This window comes from Gossypium hirsutum, chromosome D12, assembly GCF_007990345.1.
Source record: "Gossypium hirsutum isolate 1008001.06 chromosome D12, Gossypium_hirsutum_v2.1, whole genome shotgun sequence".
Classification (NCBI taxonomy): domain Eukaryota; kingdom Viridiplantae; phylum Streptophyta; class Magnoliopsida; order Malvales; family Malvaceae; genus Gossypium; species Gossypium hirsutum.
In genome coordinates this window covers 25,998,942-26,016,663 of record NC_053448.1, presented here as the reverse complement: position 1 = coordinate 26,016,663, position 17,722 = coordinate 25,998,942, and the positions used below count along the sequence as shown (strand labels likewise).

The 17,722-nt window shown below is 34.6% G+C and overlaps 1 long non-coding RNA gene across 1 annotated transcript; it reads right to left on the bottom strand.

The window, feature by feature from the left end:
• Positions 1-355: 355 nt before the first annotated feature.
• On the bottom strand, positions 356-919 carry LOC121224085 (uncharacterized). The gene is made up of 3 exons (XR_005921567.1): positions 900-919; positions 783-825; positions 356-661 (listed from the first exon to the last, which is right to left on the bottom strand). It is a non-coding gene; the product is annotated as an uncharacterized lncRNA (long non-coding RNA).
• Positions 920-17,722: the final 16,803 nt, after the last annotated feature.

The window sequence follows — 17,722 nt, the reverse complement described above, 5'->3', positions numbered from 1 at the left end:
TTAATCTTTTCGTAAATTCTACAAGGAAACCTCTCAAAGTCTAAACCACCCTTCATGGACTTTGATGTTAATATGTCTGCTTTATGCCCAAAATAAGAGGCAAATATAAACTATCATTTCGTATATTATAAGATATCAGTAAAAAAACTAGTCATTTACAAGGTACACAATACAAAGAACAAACGAGCATGCAAATTCTGAAATTCAATCTCAATCTGCTTTGGGCAAAACCCAAATGTTCTACATTTAAAAACCTTAGAAAGTAGAGAGAACCAATCAAATAATCATGAATAAAACACCAAATGCCGAGTATAAGAATACTAAATGAATAGATTAATCCAGGACACAAAAAAAAAAAAGAAATCTGATCTTTTTTATATCAGCCAATGGGTTAACAAGGAGTGAATTTGCAATTATGATTCTAACTTAATTGGCTTAGCTTCCATTGATAAGGCAATGACACTCAGGGTTAATGAGGACTGAATTTGCAATGGTGATTCTATCTTATTTGGCTTAGCTTCCTTTGGTAAGACAGCAACACTCGAAACTTGCATAAGTAGAAAGACAATAGACTCGAAACTGTACTGTCACAACTATTGCACCCTCATCTAAACCAACTCCATAAAACTTATCCCCCCAATGAATCAAACAAAGTTTTCATCTGTTCAATCGAACATGCAATAGAAACAGTAAAATCAAAGCCCAATGGAAATCATAAGAAAAGAATCAATATTAGGATAACAAAAACAAATATCGTAGATTTGAGCAAAAGGAAAACTAACCTGTAAAATAAACAGGAGAAGAGTGCGAGCTGCTAAAAGAGACCTGTCAGCATTTAAAGAGTTAGTAGCAGAAAGAAAAGGGAAATCAATTTTAAGCAAAGAGTGAAAATACATTACCTCTGGAAATCAGTTTTCTGTTCTTGATAAAATGAAGAAAAGAAGTAGAAATCGATGGAAGGGAAAAAAATCAATTTTAAGAAATGAACGGGAAAAAAAGAATCGTACGAGAAGAAGAAGCAGAAATCGATAGAAGGGAAAGGGAAATTACCTTTGGAAGGGAAACGTGGGAGAATCGATGGAACGGAAGCTTGATGAGGGTAAAGAATGGAATAGAAAATAGGAAACGTGGGCGAAATCCCTAATCGACGCTTCACGAGCGGAATGGCTATTACAGCCAATAGAGGTAATAGCCCCGTAACCGAATCGGGCCGTAATAGCATTACGGGCAACCAAGTGCCTGTTTGGTGGTGGGCTTGCAGAATAGGGGAAATGCATGCCTATTCCCCCCAACCAAATGCCCCCAAGTTTTAATAATGTGTAGAATTTGAATTTAAGAAGCCAGACACAGACTCTCAAATCAAGGAGTCACCAATAAACTTTTTCAGATAGATGTGATTAGTTATCTATTGAGTTTATTTAATTTTTTTTGTTAAGTCTAAATATAAATTAAGGAAATCCCTAAAAGAAATAAATTCCAATCTACTTCCCATATCTAGGCTCGAGAGTTCATTCACGTATGTAGAAAGATTGACACCCCTATTGTGTCTCTCCCAACAATAGTACCAACATAGTATTATGGTACTCAAATTTTGTCCTATATTTAATGTTCACTATCTTGGAAAGATACATAGTCTTTAGACTTGGATCCTGGACTGATTTGATTTTAGACCTTGACTTGGAGTTAGACTGTGTACTTAAACCTTGTATTAATTTTGGACGTTTCGAAACATGACTTAGGTCGATGACCCGTTTGACTTGATTATAACTTAATTTTTTACTTGAATTTAACACTATTGAAATTTTAAAATTAAATTCAAGTTTAATGAAAGGGTTGGTCTTTTTTTCCCAAAATTGCAAGGCTCCCTCAATAAGTGGATTTTTAAATAATAGTGTTTAAATAATTGGTTCTATTAATAACCAAACTAAACTACTATTAATTGAATTAATCAAAATTTTAAAACAATTAATCATTAATTAAACCAAACAAAATTCAATTAACTCAGCTTGTTTTGAATTTGACCAAACTAAAATGATAGTGTTATTTTTTTTAGTTTTTGAATTATGTTTTTGTTAGTTCTTAGATGTCCTATGGTTTATATAAATTTTTAATATTTTTATTTGATCCATTACCATATACAATTTTGATTTAAGCTTTTTAGGTCAATTGGGTTTATCTATAATATGTTTAATATTTTTTTTAGAGAAAAGATCAAACTATCATTAAAGAAAGTAAAAGCTCAACACAAATAAACAACAAAGCAGAGTGCCTATACTAGCACCCAAGTCATTAAGCTTGCCCCATACACCTAACCTAAGGCCAAGACTCTCAATAGTTGCCTCAAAATTAGACTCCAAAGCTAAATTATCAAAAATACAATGAGGGCTAGAATTCCAAAAAGTGTAGTCATCATAAAATAAAGCAACTTTCGCAAAAGTGTGTGTCGTTTTATTCGCTTGTGTAGAAAACTAGTGGAAGGAAATAGACTCAAAACTAACTGAAAAATGGAGACAATCAACAACTAACAAACTTGACTGTCCTCGATGTACATTGATTGAGTAGGCAAAATAGTAAACAAAGACTAGATATGCGGTGTACTGTAAGTGTGACAGGTCAAGTTGTGATATTTATAAAGTGCATGATGGAACACCTTTTAATCTCACTTATCTATATTTTAACCTAGAGTCGTCAATTCCAAATTTTGATTTCTATTCAATTTAGTCTAAACTATTCAATTTAGTCCCTAAGATAATTTTCAACATTTTAATTAACTAACTACCCAAGAAAATTAGTTCATTCTAATCTTAATCAACCAATACCCAATAATTTCTTTTTCATTTAAACAATTAAATAATATGAAAATTAAAAGGGTTTAAAAATTGCTAAGATTTTATTTTGTTGAAGTCATTGATTTAACGGTTGCGATGGAGTGAGAATGTAAGATTCATTGTTTTGATTATCTGATTGAAAACTTTGAATGAAAAATTACTAAAACCTATAGATATTGAAAGTGCAAACTCAAAGTTACAATAAGGATTCTTGTTCCTTTGAACTAGGGGAGAAGGAAGTTGTAAAAAAATTACAGAAGAAAAGTTGCAGTTGCTAAAAAACTAAAATTAACCTAAAAATCTAAAACTAAAAGTGAAGTCCTTTAAAACCTATTATAAAGTGTTATTTATAGTGTTTCTAAAGTTGACCTAAAATAGATAAACTTTCCCATTTTATTAACAACTAAAATAACCTTTTTTGACTGAAGAAAGACCTTGTAGTTTTCAGCCCGTTGATCCTCGATGTCGGGACACCAAGACATTGGTGTCGTAACTTTGCCAATAGTATCTTCCCAGATCTTCCTGGCAGTATTGATGTCGCAACTTGGTTTTGATGTCTTGACTCTAGCTTTTTGAAAAGTTGGGCTCCTTCAGCTTTGGTGATTGTCCTTGATGTTGTGACTTCAACAACACAATGTTGCGACCTAAACATTTATTGTCACGGCACCTATACAATTGTGTCACAACTCTATTACTAGTTCACCTATAGTGTTGTTACTTTTTGAAATTCAACTCTCAGGGTAATGGACAGATTCAGTGTCGCAACATCAATGGCAGTATCAAGGTTTCTTCATGTTTTGGCCTTAGCTACCTCCTACACAATTTAGAATTAATTGTTAAAACAAAAGACAAGATTTTTCCATTTTGGTCACAAAACATGCTAAAAATACACAAACTAACTACTAATATAAAAATCTAATAAATATTAAAAAAATAATAGGAAACTATAAAATGCTTAATTACAAGCCCTTTATATGTCAAAAAAAGACTTAATTTACCATATCAAATTATGACAGATCAAATTCCCCTTCACTTAAGGCTTTGCTTGTCCTCAAGCAAACACACAAGTAGTTTGAGGTAGTCCTCCTCTCCATTAAAACTTAGATGTGTAGTGCAATCCTTGCGTGGGTGACCTGAATAAAAAAAAAGAAAACAAAACATATTAATATAAAAGCATATGTTGTAACACCCCTAGCCCGTTTCCATCACCAGATTAGGGCTACGGCGTATTATCGAAGTATAACATCATATAACGAACATTTTATTATTAGAAATAAATCACAACACAAGTCATATCAATATCACCCAAAATCATACATATGGTCCCTTTTACGAGCACTCGAAGTCCTAAAAAGTCATTAGAAACAAATCGGGACTAAATTAGAAACATATGAAATTTTTCAGAAAAAGATAAAATTTTTCAAACTTCAGGGGTCACACGGCCAAGAGACACACACGTGACATAGATTGTGTGGGCATTCAAAATAGGGACACACGACCATGTCCCAACCCGTGTCCGTACCCGTGTAACTCACTGACTTGGGTCACACGACCAAGCCACACGCCCGTGTGCTAGGCTGTGTACCCTTTGAAATAACCCCACACGCTCGTGTACCAGGCCGTGTGCTAGGCAGTGTAATAGCCTAACTTGGAAACCTTTTAAAGCTACAGGGGACACACGGTTGTGTGCTAGGCAGTGTGGACAAAAAATAGGTCCTTTCCAAGCCATTTTTCTCACCCAAACTCATATAACTTGCACAAGCCAATTGTACCTATAATCATGCACTTAAAACACATCTAACATATGTATATACAAGCTTATACATTATTGAAACTAACAATTGAACCAATATGCCAACATGGCACCTCAATTTCAACCATCAAACATGCCCACCAATCTATCAAATTCAATCATCAATTAAACCACCAATTGAACGATTTCATTATCACATTTTCCATGATGTTCATATACCAAATATAAGCACAACAAATACTATTTTACCCATTTTCACAGCTATTATGCTCCTTAGCATTTTAACCTAAAACCAAACACATTCAAGCTACCAAATCTAACCATTAACCACATCATGAACTACCTCAATCTATACCAACCAAAAATTCATAATAGACCATTATAAACATCATTTAGTTTCCATCATTTTAACCACCACCACATCAAAATAACATCACAAAATACCATATATTCATCATAACACACCAACTAGTTCATCAACCAAAACCAAATATATATACAAGCCACACATAGTGGCCATTTTCATTAAACAGGACTCCTATTCATGCCATTATAACCATGGCTCAAAATCATCAAAATCTACCAATTTAGCCGATGGATAGTGTGAAGGATCTCTGACAAACTTCTGATCCGAATGAACTTCCGATTATATAAAAACACAAAGGAAATAACACGAAGTAAGCATGTATTGCTTAGTAAGTTCGTAATTCATAAACAAAGCTTACCATTTCAATATAAAAGCTTAAAGGAAATTAATGAACATATCCAACATAGCTTGGCACAAGCCTAAAAACCAACAACAATTCACATTAGTGATTAGCACATAACTTAACCAAATTCATTACACAAAGAGTTTCCATATACTTTCCATACAAACATTCATATTATAATGAACATACTAGCAATCTTTAATCACTATCATCTCATACCTTTCTCATGCTTTCATGGCATTATTAAACGAGGCATATACCGATCCTTCCCTTTTGTATTCCCGTTGAACCACTGGAATAATATCAGATACTCGGGAATCTCTCACACTATGTGCTAACATGTGGTCGAAACCACTACTTTCTCATATCTCATATAAATGCTCTGTCTCGAGCCATAAGTGGGTCTGCTCACACAAGCTGTCAATCAGGACGTTGCTACATAGTGCTGCTCACAAGCTGTCAAGTAACTGCAACACATGCCGGAAACTCAGCCACCGGTAGGACGTACAAGACCAGCACCCGAAACACGGTAACCCCTAACGACGTGTCATTTGTATCCTATATATTCCTAAGGTTCAAACGGGATTCGAAAGTTGCCGAAACTTCGTTGGATATTTTTGTAAATTCGTAATACCATAATATAACATAAAAGCATTTAAATCAAACATAATTCAATGATATTTAAATGTACAAACTTACCTCAAGCACGAACGGAGAAATATGATCGGTTAATCCAACACTATTTCTTTTCCCCGATCTAAATTTGTACGTTGCTTTTCTTGATCTATATAATCAAATTTTACTCATTCAAACTTCAATCTATTCAATTTAATCCAAAAATCATGTTTTTGAAAAATTACACTTTGCCCTTATAATTTTGAATCCATTACAATTTAGTCCTTAAGCTTATAAAATGAAATTTATGCAATTTGGTACCAACCCATTATAGCCAAATTTTACTTAGGCCCCTAGCAAGCCCTACATTTCATTTATTTCGTAATTTTACCATGAAAAATTTTCTATTTTTTTCAATTTAGTCCCAAATTGACAAATTCATCAAAAATTCCTTTACAAAAGTTGTTAAACTATCATGAAACATTCATTTTCATCCATCAAACAAAAAAAAAACTAACATACATTCATGGTAAAACCCTAGATTTTTAACAATTTTACAAATTAGTTCATGGGCTAGCTAGATTAAGCTACGATGACTCTAAAAACATTAAAACTAGGACCAAAAATCACTTACATGCACAAGGATAAGCTTGCCGAATGCTCAAATCCTAAAAATGGTGTTGTTTTCCCTTTGGAAATTTGGCTAGGTGAAGATGGTCAAAAACCTTGATTTTGTTTTACTTATTTATTAATTTACTTATATAACATTTACTAATCACATTAATGATGTCCATGTTTGTTCATTACCTTTATTAATGGTCTAATTACCATTTAAAGTCACTCACATTCCAATTTCATAACAATTTGACACATTTTACTTATAGAACTCAAATTTTGCACCTTATGTAATTTAGTCCTTTTTATCAAATTAAGCATGCAAACGATAAAATTTCTTAAAAAAATTTTTATACGACAATATTGACATGTTGTAGACATTAAAATAATAATAAAATAAATATTTTGACTTCAAATTTGTGGTCCTAAAACCACCATTTTGATTTCATTAAAAACGGGCTGTTACATATGTAGTTAAAAAAAACAAATGACTAAGCAAAATTGAAAATTACAAGATACACAATTAATTCTTCTAGACTTTTCCAATTTCCCAACACAATACTCTAACATCCTCATCTTCTTCATCAACAATATTTTCTATCTCGCTTTTTGGAACAACACCTAAATATTGTATGTCTTTGAATGTATTGACAGTCCCCCCAAAATAATGCTTTACTCTTTGCCCATTCAATAGTAAAAGTTGACCATCTTTTTCCATCAATTCAATAGCTCTAGTAGCGAGTACATGATAACCAGTGTAAGGACCAAACCATCATGATTGAAGTTTTCTCGAAAATAATTTAAGTCTTGAATTGAAGAGGAGTACTTGTTATCTTGGCACAAAACTCTTGTTCTTAATTATGGCATCATGATGCAATTTACTTTTCTCTTTCTGCAACTTCATATTTTCATATGCCACATATTGGAATTCCTCTAGTTCATGAATTTGGACCAACCACGTGTCTTTAGCCAAATTAGGATCGAGGTTCAACTTATTTATTGTCAAGTATGCATGCTTCTCTAACTTGATTAGTAAATGACAATTCTTCTCGTAGATAAGACGGCAAGGTGACATTCCCAATGGATTTTAATAAGTTGTCGTGTAAGCCCACAATTCATTATCTAACTTGTTTGACTAGTCTTTCCTAGTCGGATTTATTGTCTTTTCCAGAATCTGCTTTATCTCGTGGTTGGATACCTTTGCTTGGCCACTGGCTTGTGGATGATAAGCAGTTGTAAAGCGATGTTTGAAAATATTCTTTGATAAAGTAGTTTCTAATTCTTTACTGTAGAAGTGTGAATCTGTCACACCTGAGTTCCTTTGAGTACCCAAATTTAAAGGAGCGTTGAGAGTAAATTGAATAAATAGTGAGTTCGTGGACTCTACTAGAAATTTTGGAAATTTTGGTATTGTTGGACAACTAATTGAGTTTTAATTCTGATTTGGTCAAGATGGAACTGACTGGTTCCATAGTGGGAGACATAATGATTGTCGATGGATGGCTAATTGAGATTTGGAGACCATGCAAGAGTAGTTATAAAAATTTAGTTTAGAAGGGATGTTCCTACTAAAGGAATTTTTCTCAGTTATGTTGTCAATTTCTTCCCATTTCTATTGTCTTCTTCAATTGTTCAGAAGAAAAGGAAAATTTGAGAAAGCTCAGCATGGAGCAGTAGTTGTGAGATTTGAAGTTTGGAAGAAGAAAAATTCAGAAATTGGTAAGCTTTCTTATATTTTTGTACTTGTGGATTAGAGGAAGAAGGAGAGTAAGGAGTTCTAATAAGTTTGTGTATAATGGTTCTAGGATTTTAAGGGTTGAATACCTTCGATTTAACCGATATGTGGTTGTCGTACTTAGCTGCTAGGACGATGGAGGCTGTAACATTTGGAAAAGCTAAGCTGACGAGGATAAAGGAGTTCAGGTGAGTTTCTATACTCTACCCTTGGGTGATTGTTGACATTTCACTGTTTCCATGGTTTGTGTTTGAGTTGTTTTGAATTTGATTAAAACTGTTGTTGTGTAATAGCCTGCATTTAGTCAAATCAAAAAAATAGTTTCGGGACAACAAATTTGACGAGTAAATTTTTATTTTAATATTATTTTAATGTCTATGGGATGTTACTAAGGTTGTATTAAAATTTCATTAAGAAATTTTAATGTTTGCATGATTAATTAAGTGAAAAGGACTAAATCGTAAAAAGTGTAAAAGTGAAGTTCTATTAGTTAAAAGGGATAAATAGCTATGGAAATGAAACCAATAAGAATTAAATGGTAATTAGACCATTTGTGTGGTTAGTGGATGTTCATGATATGATTTTGATGAAAATTTGATATTAATTAAAGGTTAAAAAGTTAAATGTGTAAATAAGGTTAAAATATATAAAACTAAATTTACTGCATCTTCTTCCATTGTCAAAACCATCTTTTAAATTTGAAAACAAAAAATTTAGTTGTCGACTTAAAAAAAATGAAAATTAGAGTCGCCACCGATCTTTTAATGGGGTGAGATCGGATCACCTTGAAAACGATTTTAGGTCTACGAATTTTGGGAAAATAGGTTCGGGAGTCGGTTACGCACGAGGAAGGGTTAGCACCCTCGTAACGCCCAAAAACTGGTACCAAATTGATTGTTTTATGTCTTAGGGTGGAAATTTTGAAAAGATTTTAAAAATACAATCCTTCTAAATTTTAAATTTGAGTAAACTGAATTGAATAGCAAGATTTACTCATTTTGAAGAATTAAATTACCACACTCAATGAGTTAGAGCACAGCAATTCAATCGTCAAAATTTAGTATGTCTTTAGTTTTCAAATTTAAAATAATTATGCATTTTGAAAAGGTTGTTTAATTATTTAAGTCAAGCGAGAAATCAGAATCCAATAAGTTAGGTTTCGATTCCTCGGAATTCTTAAACATCAAACATTGCCTTTATTTTAAAATCGGGATAACAGAATATCATATCTAGTAAGTTAGGATCCGACATTTTGAAATTTTAAAAATTTTATTTTAAAAAATGTATGGTTTTACCAAAATGAATACTTGATCATCTAAATTCATCGAGAAGAATTGAAGCCCAGTAAGTTAGGGCACAATTCCCTCGAGAACCTATGCACATCAATACATTTTGGGAAGTATGAAATACAACGATCATAACGTTTTAATAAAATACAATTCTTACAAACAATATAATTGAATAGCAATATACAAAGTAAAAGATAAATGACAAACTAAATTTACATTAAGGAACACCCAAGCATACAATACATCAAAATTAACAATCAATTTCCTAAAGATACTCAAATAAAATAAAATAAAAATAATATGGAGATTTAAAAACAATTTGATAATAATGCTAAAAACAAAGAAAATGTTTAAATGAATCTTAACGAAAGAATTGTAAAGAGAAAAAAACTTAGAATTAATATATACATTTCGATTTATATAAGTAAAACCTAATGTAAATAATAGTATGTAGTAATAATATATAAAAGTTAAAATAAGTAAAATAAAATAGCAAATTTAAAAGGAATAAGGCTTTCGTGCATTTTATGAAAATTTGTCATTTGAAATTAGTGTTATGTTATTATATAGATACATATGCATATTAAAAAGCATATTATATATACATATATATAAAATATAAAATAATATTATGGAAAAATTTTGAAATTAATTGTAAATAAATATATATACACACGAACAAAAGAAAATATATAAGTTAAGCTAAGATAGTGAATAAAAACATATATATATAAATATTTATAAAATTAAGTAATAAATACATAAAATAATATTAAATAATAAGAAAATTTATAGTGAAATTAGGTTAATTGGTATATAAAAAAATACTAATAATTGTAATAACATTAAATGAAATTAATAATAATAAACTGATTAATTTAATGAAGATGGATCTATTTTGAACCCAAACAAAATTCTAAGGGCTGATTTGAAATAAATATGCAAACGACTGAATTGAAAACCATTTAACATCAAAGGGATTATTAAAGCAATTTAACGCATAAATCTTCTCTAGCACATGATTTGAATATTCAAAACGATGTCGTTCAAACATGGATCTATATGGAATCGGAACCAAATGTGTAGCACAAATTGAAAAATTGAATAAAATCAAATTGAAACAACACAAAAGAAAGAGGGACTTGTCGCACAAATAGACCGATGAAAGAAAGTGCGCGCTACCCTCGGGTCGGGTCACCGCGCGGATCACAGCCTTGAGCGACGTCGTTTTTCAACGCATATGAATCCCCCATTAAAACCTAATTAGCAACCTTTTCTATTTTTAAAACAAAAGTTAAAAAGAAAGAAAAAAAACCCTAAGCCCTTTTGTTTATGGCTGCGTCGTTTAGCGCCTTAGAATAGGGGCTTTTCGAATCCCATGCACGACTCTGATTGCGACGGAGTGAGCACGAGGTCGGTCACCAGGTACGTTCTTCACTCTTCTCTTTTCTTTTTCTTTTTTGAGCACGTAATAGATGAATAAAGAAGCAGAAAAGAATAAATCAGAGAGAAGAAAAAAAGAACACTGCAATCACCTTTCAAATTTCTGCTTTTTTCTTTCAATATTCTCTTTGATTTTTTTTGTATTCAATATTCGCCCTCTTTACAAATTCTGGAAAATGGCTTTGTATAGACGAAAATACAGAATATAAAATAAAAGGAAAAAAATACCAAATCCTCTCTCTGTTATTTTGTTTATTTATTTTTGTTGTTTCTGTTGCGTTGTTTGGCTTTATTTACAGGTACGGCGTACGGGGTCGGGGACGTGGCACATACAGATGTGCGCGGGCGTGCGCGTTTGGAGACTCGTGTGGGTGGTGCTACGTGTGTGGGGAGTGGCTCGGGGGCCTAGTTCGTGGGGCACGTGAGGGGAGCCTGCTTGCTGCGGCGCTGAATGCTGAATGTTGCTGCGTAGGGTTTCTGATTTCCCAATGTTTAGGCTAGTTTGGGCTTGTAAGGCAATTGGGTTAGATATCGGGCCACTGTAATTGGGCCATTCGGGCTTAGTATAAGTTTGATTTTAGTCTGTAAGTTTGGACATTTGGGCTTTTAATTTTTGCTTTTATATTGGTTTTATTTTACTAACAAGCCGGGCAAATTGGGCCTGTTACAGCTAGCCCTCTTTGCTCATTGTTGTGTGATGGGAACGAAGCAAAGACTAAAAAATAGCCAATTTGCCCGGTCGTGCTGGACTTTGGTAGTTCTTTTTCTTCAAGTAGCCTCATTCCATCCTACTGCATCTTCAGAGGTATAGGAATTGGTGCCTCGATCTATTCCACCGCAACGTCAGGGAGATAGGATTTGTCATTTTCGATCTGCTCCATTACTACTTAGGGAGATAAGATCAATTTCTATGGTCTGCTCCGCTGCAACCTCGGGGAGATAAAATTACAGGCTTCCATGTACTCCACTGTAATCACAATGAGGTAAAATCCATCATCTTCGATTTGCTCCACTACTACTTAGGGAGATGAGATCTAAAATCTTCAATCTATTCCACTGCTGCCCAGGGAGATAGAATTACTGGCTTCAATGTACTCCACTGTAATAACAGGGAGGTAAAATCCGCCATCTTCAATCTACTCCACAACTACTTAGGGAGGTAAGATCTGAAATCTTCAATCTATTCCACTGCCAACCAGGGAGATAGAATTACTGGCTTCAATATACTCTACTGTAACCACAGGGAGGTAAAATCCGCCATCTTCGATATACTCCACTACTACTTAGGGAGGTAAGATCTGAAATCTTCAATCTATTCCACTGCTGCTCAGAGAAATAGAATTACTGGCTTCAATGTATTCCACTGTAATCACAGGGAGGTAAAATCTGCCATCTTCGATGTACTCCACTACTACTTAGGGAGGTAAGATCTGAAATCTTCAATCTATTCTACTGCTGCCCAGGGAAGTAGAATGACTGGCTTCAATGTACTCCACTGTAATCACAGGGAGGTAAAATCCACCATCTTCAATTTGCTCCACTACCGCCTAGGGAGGTAAGATCTGAAATCTTCAATCTACTCCACTACTGCCCAGGGAAGTAGAATTACTGGCTTCAATGAACTCCACTGTAATCACAGGGAGGTAAAATCCACCATCTTCGATCTGCTCCACTACCGCCTAGGGAGATAAGATCTGAAATCTTCAATCTATTCCACTACTGGCCAGGGAAGTAGAATTACTGGCTTCAATGTACTCCACTGTAATCACAGGGAGGTAAAATCCACCATCTTCCTGCCCCACTTCAACCGAGGGAGGCAAGGTCTGTAATCTTCAATCTATTCCACTGCTGCCTAGGGAAGTAGAATTACTGGCTTCAATGTACTCCACTGTAATCACAGGGAGGTAAAATCCACCATCTTCCTGCTCCACTGCAACCGAGGGAGGCAAGGTCTGTAATCTTTAATCTATTCCACTGCTGCCCAGGGAAGTAGAATTACTGGCTTCAATGTACTCCACTGTAATCACAGGGAGGTGAAATCCACCATCTTCGATCTACTCCACTACTGCCTAGGGAGATAAGATCTGAAATCTTCAATCTCCTTCGCTGTCAATGTAGGAAGGCAAGATCTGGTAGCTTCACTGATCTACCCTCTAGGGAACATGAACCTAATTATGTCTAATGATTAGGATGGCATGATCAAAATGAATCAAATGATCCTAACTAGGCATGTGTGAACGGTGTTTGCATGAATGCAAAATTTTATTTTTCTGAGAATGATCCCGCTTAGGTTGTCATTACTCGAAGTTTATTAAGGTTTTGTGACTAGCGTGCTACAGCACCTTCTTGCTTGACCGGCTTTTCTGAAGAAACATTTAGTCAGGTTGCCCTTACTGTAAACCTCAAAGTTCAATCCATTGGGGCACAAAATTTGTACCATCATTCTCCCACTATAAGCCAATGGTAGAAATATGTGGCTTTTCCTCAATCCTTTTCTATCACAATTCAAGGATATCGAATTTAAAACTTTCTGGTCCCTTACACCATTCCCAAGGTGTCGTACCGAAGACTCATGTGCAAATGAAGGCTCTCTTCTCTGAGGTAACCTTTTCCTATTGCCTGATGATTATTGCTTTCTCGTTTATTTAAGCTTTATCATCAATATGACATTCTTGTCATTCTATTCAATCAGTGTTTTTGACAACAAAATCCAAAGAGAAAGTCCAAATTTAAACTCTTCCTTCTCAAATTTCCAACCTTTAAATTTGGTGCGCTCTAAATAATAGTCCTGTTTCACGTTCCTGTATTATTTAAAAACTTTCCAGAGTAATATACAAAACTTCCTTTGTAAAAGTTTTATTATTCCATTAATCATTATTCCAATGCAACATGCTTGCAAAAAAAAGGGCATAACAATGGATAAGAATAAAGTTGGTTCTGAGCATAGCTCGAAAGAACAAATTATCAAAAATAGTAAAGAAGGATGACAAAGAAATTGATTGGGAATGTGTATCTTGGAAAAAAATGAAATATTCCAAGAACAACAAATAGTATAAAAATTGGGTGCCCAAGATATCGCAGCTTGAACTTTTCTATACAAACTTTCTGAAGACCATTTTGAGTTTGACATGTGTTTAGGAGATCTACAGTGCTTTGTCGATGCCCCAAGATGTCGCCTACTCTTTCCTGTTGATTCAGGCATAACAAGATTACCACATGCCCCAATTTGATCAAGATTCAAGTTGCTTTGATCACTCCATGCCTCATTCTGATCAATATTTGAGCGGCCCTTTTCGGGTTTTCAACTCAAATCCCCTTTGGCCTAAGGTGCCCTTTGCGGGTTTTCGCCTTAGCCTCTCCATTTTTGCTTTTTACTTTTTTCATTTTTTCATCTTCATTTTTTCAATTTTTCATATTTTTTTGACTCAAAGTGCCCTTTGCAGGTTTTTCCCTTGGTCCTTTCTTCTTCTTTAAATGAAGTATTTCCTAACTGGATTTGACTTTATAGGATTATCAATCGCACTCAGGATCAGTGCTACTCTGAAAAAGGTCTTCTTTACAACATAGGGACATTCCCTATTTGGCATTCATTTCCCTCTAGAATCCTTTTGTTGAGGAAGGATATTTTTCAACCTTCAACCCTCTCATGGAATTCTCTGAGATGACCCTGTTTATTATTGGCTCGTATCATTTGCTTCTGGTACATCCAACCCTATTGAGTAGCTATTAACCCTTTTCCTAGGTTCAACTGATCACATTGCGATTGGATCCATTCTGCTTCATCCAACTCTAGCTCAGCTAATACTCGGAGAGAGTGGATTTCAATAAGTAAAACTATCTCAATCTCGTAAACCAAAAGAGAGGTGTTGCCCCAAGAAGATGTTCAACAAGCAAGAAGGGCAAAGGGTAATTTCTCATGCCAGCCCTTATAAGTCTCAGTCACTTTTCCACAATTCATTTTTGGGTAATATAGTGATGAACTGTGGTGTCTGGTCTTGAATTGACTACAGACTCAGCTATCGTACTATCATTCAAGTTTAATGCATTTTCCAATACCATCTTCTCTAGAATTCTATATCGACATATGATGGCATTGACGCATGAAGCAGCCTCTATCCATTTGATAAAGGAATTAATAATCTCAATAGTGATGCAATGCCCATTAGAAGCCTTAGATGATGATAATGTCCATGCCCCATTTTGCTCAAAATTTGAGTCGCCCTTTTCGGGTTTCAACTCAAATCCACCTTTGGTCACAAAGCGCCCTTTGCGGGTTTTCGCATTGGCCTCTCATTTTCTTTTCTTTTTTTCATTTTCATTTTCATTTTCATTTTGATTTTGACTTTTTTTTCTTTTTTTTTTATATTTTTTGTTTTATATTTTTTGATTTTGTTTTTTATTACTTTTTTTTATTTTTCTTTTCTTTTTTGATTGTGATTTTTTAGATTAAATCTGAAGATCTTCCACTTTCATCTTGTATGCGAAAAATCTTCTTTGGTAACAGGTTTCTTTCAGAAAGCCTTTTGGGGTGCAACTACGACAGAAAAATTTGGATCTTCCTCTTCAATCAGGATAAACCCAACAAAAACTTGAAGAGATGGAAACTTGACTTCAAGTGGGCAAAGCTATGATGAGTCAACGAGAAAGGCATTGCCCCGGTAAAGAAATTTCATTGCATTGTTCATACAGCAAATTGTAATTCCCGCAATTCTCTATTGAATGCCCTGTAATTCCCGCATGGTAATCACATTATGTGTTCGCATCATACCATTTGGGATACGGAGATTGTGGAGGTTTTAAGTAATGAGGAGAAACAACATGCGCATCACACAAGCTTTGATACATCTCCTTATATGACATCGGAATTGGTGTGAACTAGAGCTTCTCAGTATCTGGTTTCACTCAAGATTCTTGTCTTAATGAGCCTTGTTGATTAACAACCACCTTCCTTGGTTGATTCACTGTAATCGATTTGTTTAAGTGTTTACATTATTCACCTCATTTTCCTTCTTCCTTAAGTCTAACCTTCTATTGTTCTGCCAAGCATCAATCCTTTTGCTTCTCACGACACTTTCAATCATTTCACCGCTTATAATTATATCTGAGAAATTCTGTGAAGCACTTCCCAACACGTGTGTGATGAACGGGGCCTTCAATGTATTAACAAAGAGCATCGCCATTTATTTTTCTAATAGTGGAGGCTGAACTTGAACCGCGATCTCTCTCCACCTCTGCGCATACTGTTTAAATCTTTCATTTGATTTCTTTTCCAAATTTTGCAAGGTGATTCTGTTAGGCATTATCTCCGATACATGACTGTATTGCCTCATAAAAGTCTGCGCTAAATCCCTCCAAGAACTAATTTGGCTTCGGCTCAATTGATTATACCATCGAGATGCTGTTCCAATGAGGCTATCCTAAAAACAATGTATTAATAGCTGATCATGGTTAATATACCCAGTCATTCTCCTAAAGACCATAGTGATATGGGCTTCAGGGCAACTAGTTCCATTGTATTTTTCGAATTCAGGCATTTTGAACTTGTGAGGAAGTACTAAGTATGGAACCAAGCTTAGATCTCTAGCGTCGATTCCATGACGACTATTAGCGCTTTCTAAGACTTTGAATTTTCCTCCAACCATTTACATCTATCTTCCCACTATTTTGGCAATTCTTCCTTTGCTTTGTTTTTCTCAACTATTTTATCGAAATCAGGGATAACAAGACTCACGGGGTTATCTCCAGGATTAGAATCTAATCCAGTCTGGAAGTTCATCGAAACACTAGTTTGAAATTGCTGAGGCCTAAATGAAACAGAAGGTCCACGCGAATGCAACTCAGTCTAAACTTGTGCGTGCGGAGGCGTAAAACCTAGAGGATATAGAGGTTCATTTTTGTCTCCTTCTTCCTCGTTAACCATAGGACCTTGCCCTTTATTTACTTTATCAGTCAACAATTGCATCAACTTAGTCATTATGTCATTTTGAGACTCGAGTATCCTTTCTGTCACATCATACTGAATCTTTTCTAATTGCTTTTTCATTTGCATCTGCATCTGATCTTGCATTTCCTTTTGAAGCCGCTCCAACTTTTCCAATCTTTGATCCATAATTTTTGACTTGGCACAGGTACTGTAACGGTGCTTGGTTGATGAGTTTTGGCTGGTTTCCAGATTAACTGAAATAAATTAACTCAATTAGACTCTTTTGATGAATTTTAATGCATATGATGTCATGTAATGCAGATGCATGAAATGAATGCCTAAAGAGACGTTGATTCTGATTCAATTACATTTAGAAAACTTTTCTAGAAGACAAATTTCTTTACACAAAGCAGATGCATGTACGACCTCACCCTTATATTCCAAGAGACAACATCGATCTTTTTCTTCATCCGCATGTTTGAGATAATCTCGCCAATTTCCAATAGACACCACTGCTAGCTTCTTTTCTTGATCTTGGTCGCGATCCATCATTTGCCCATCTTCATAAGGCTCGTCAGCTTCTTTAAGGAAATTGGAACGTCAAAGGCTCTTAGACAATCGCCTTGAATCCTCAGGCCACGAAATAAGGTCACGAACTCTTCCATCGCCCTTCATGTGTTTCTTAGAATATATTCAAGCAGTCGTATTGTTTTCCACTTTATTAAGGAATTCGTATTCCATGAAAACCTTTCTAATTTAGTAATAGGACTTGAATCAATATCTCTTTCCTAAGATGCAAATGCAATGCAAT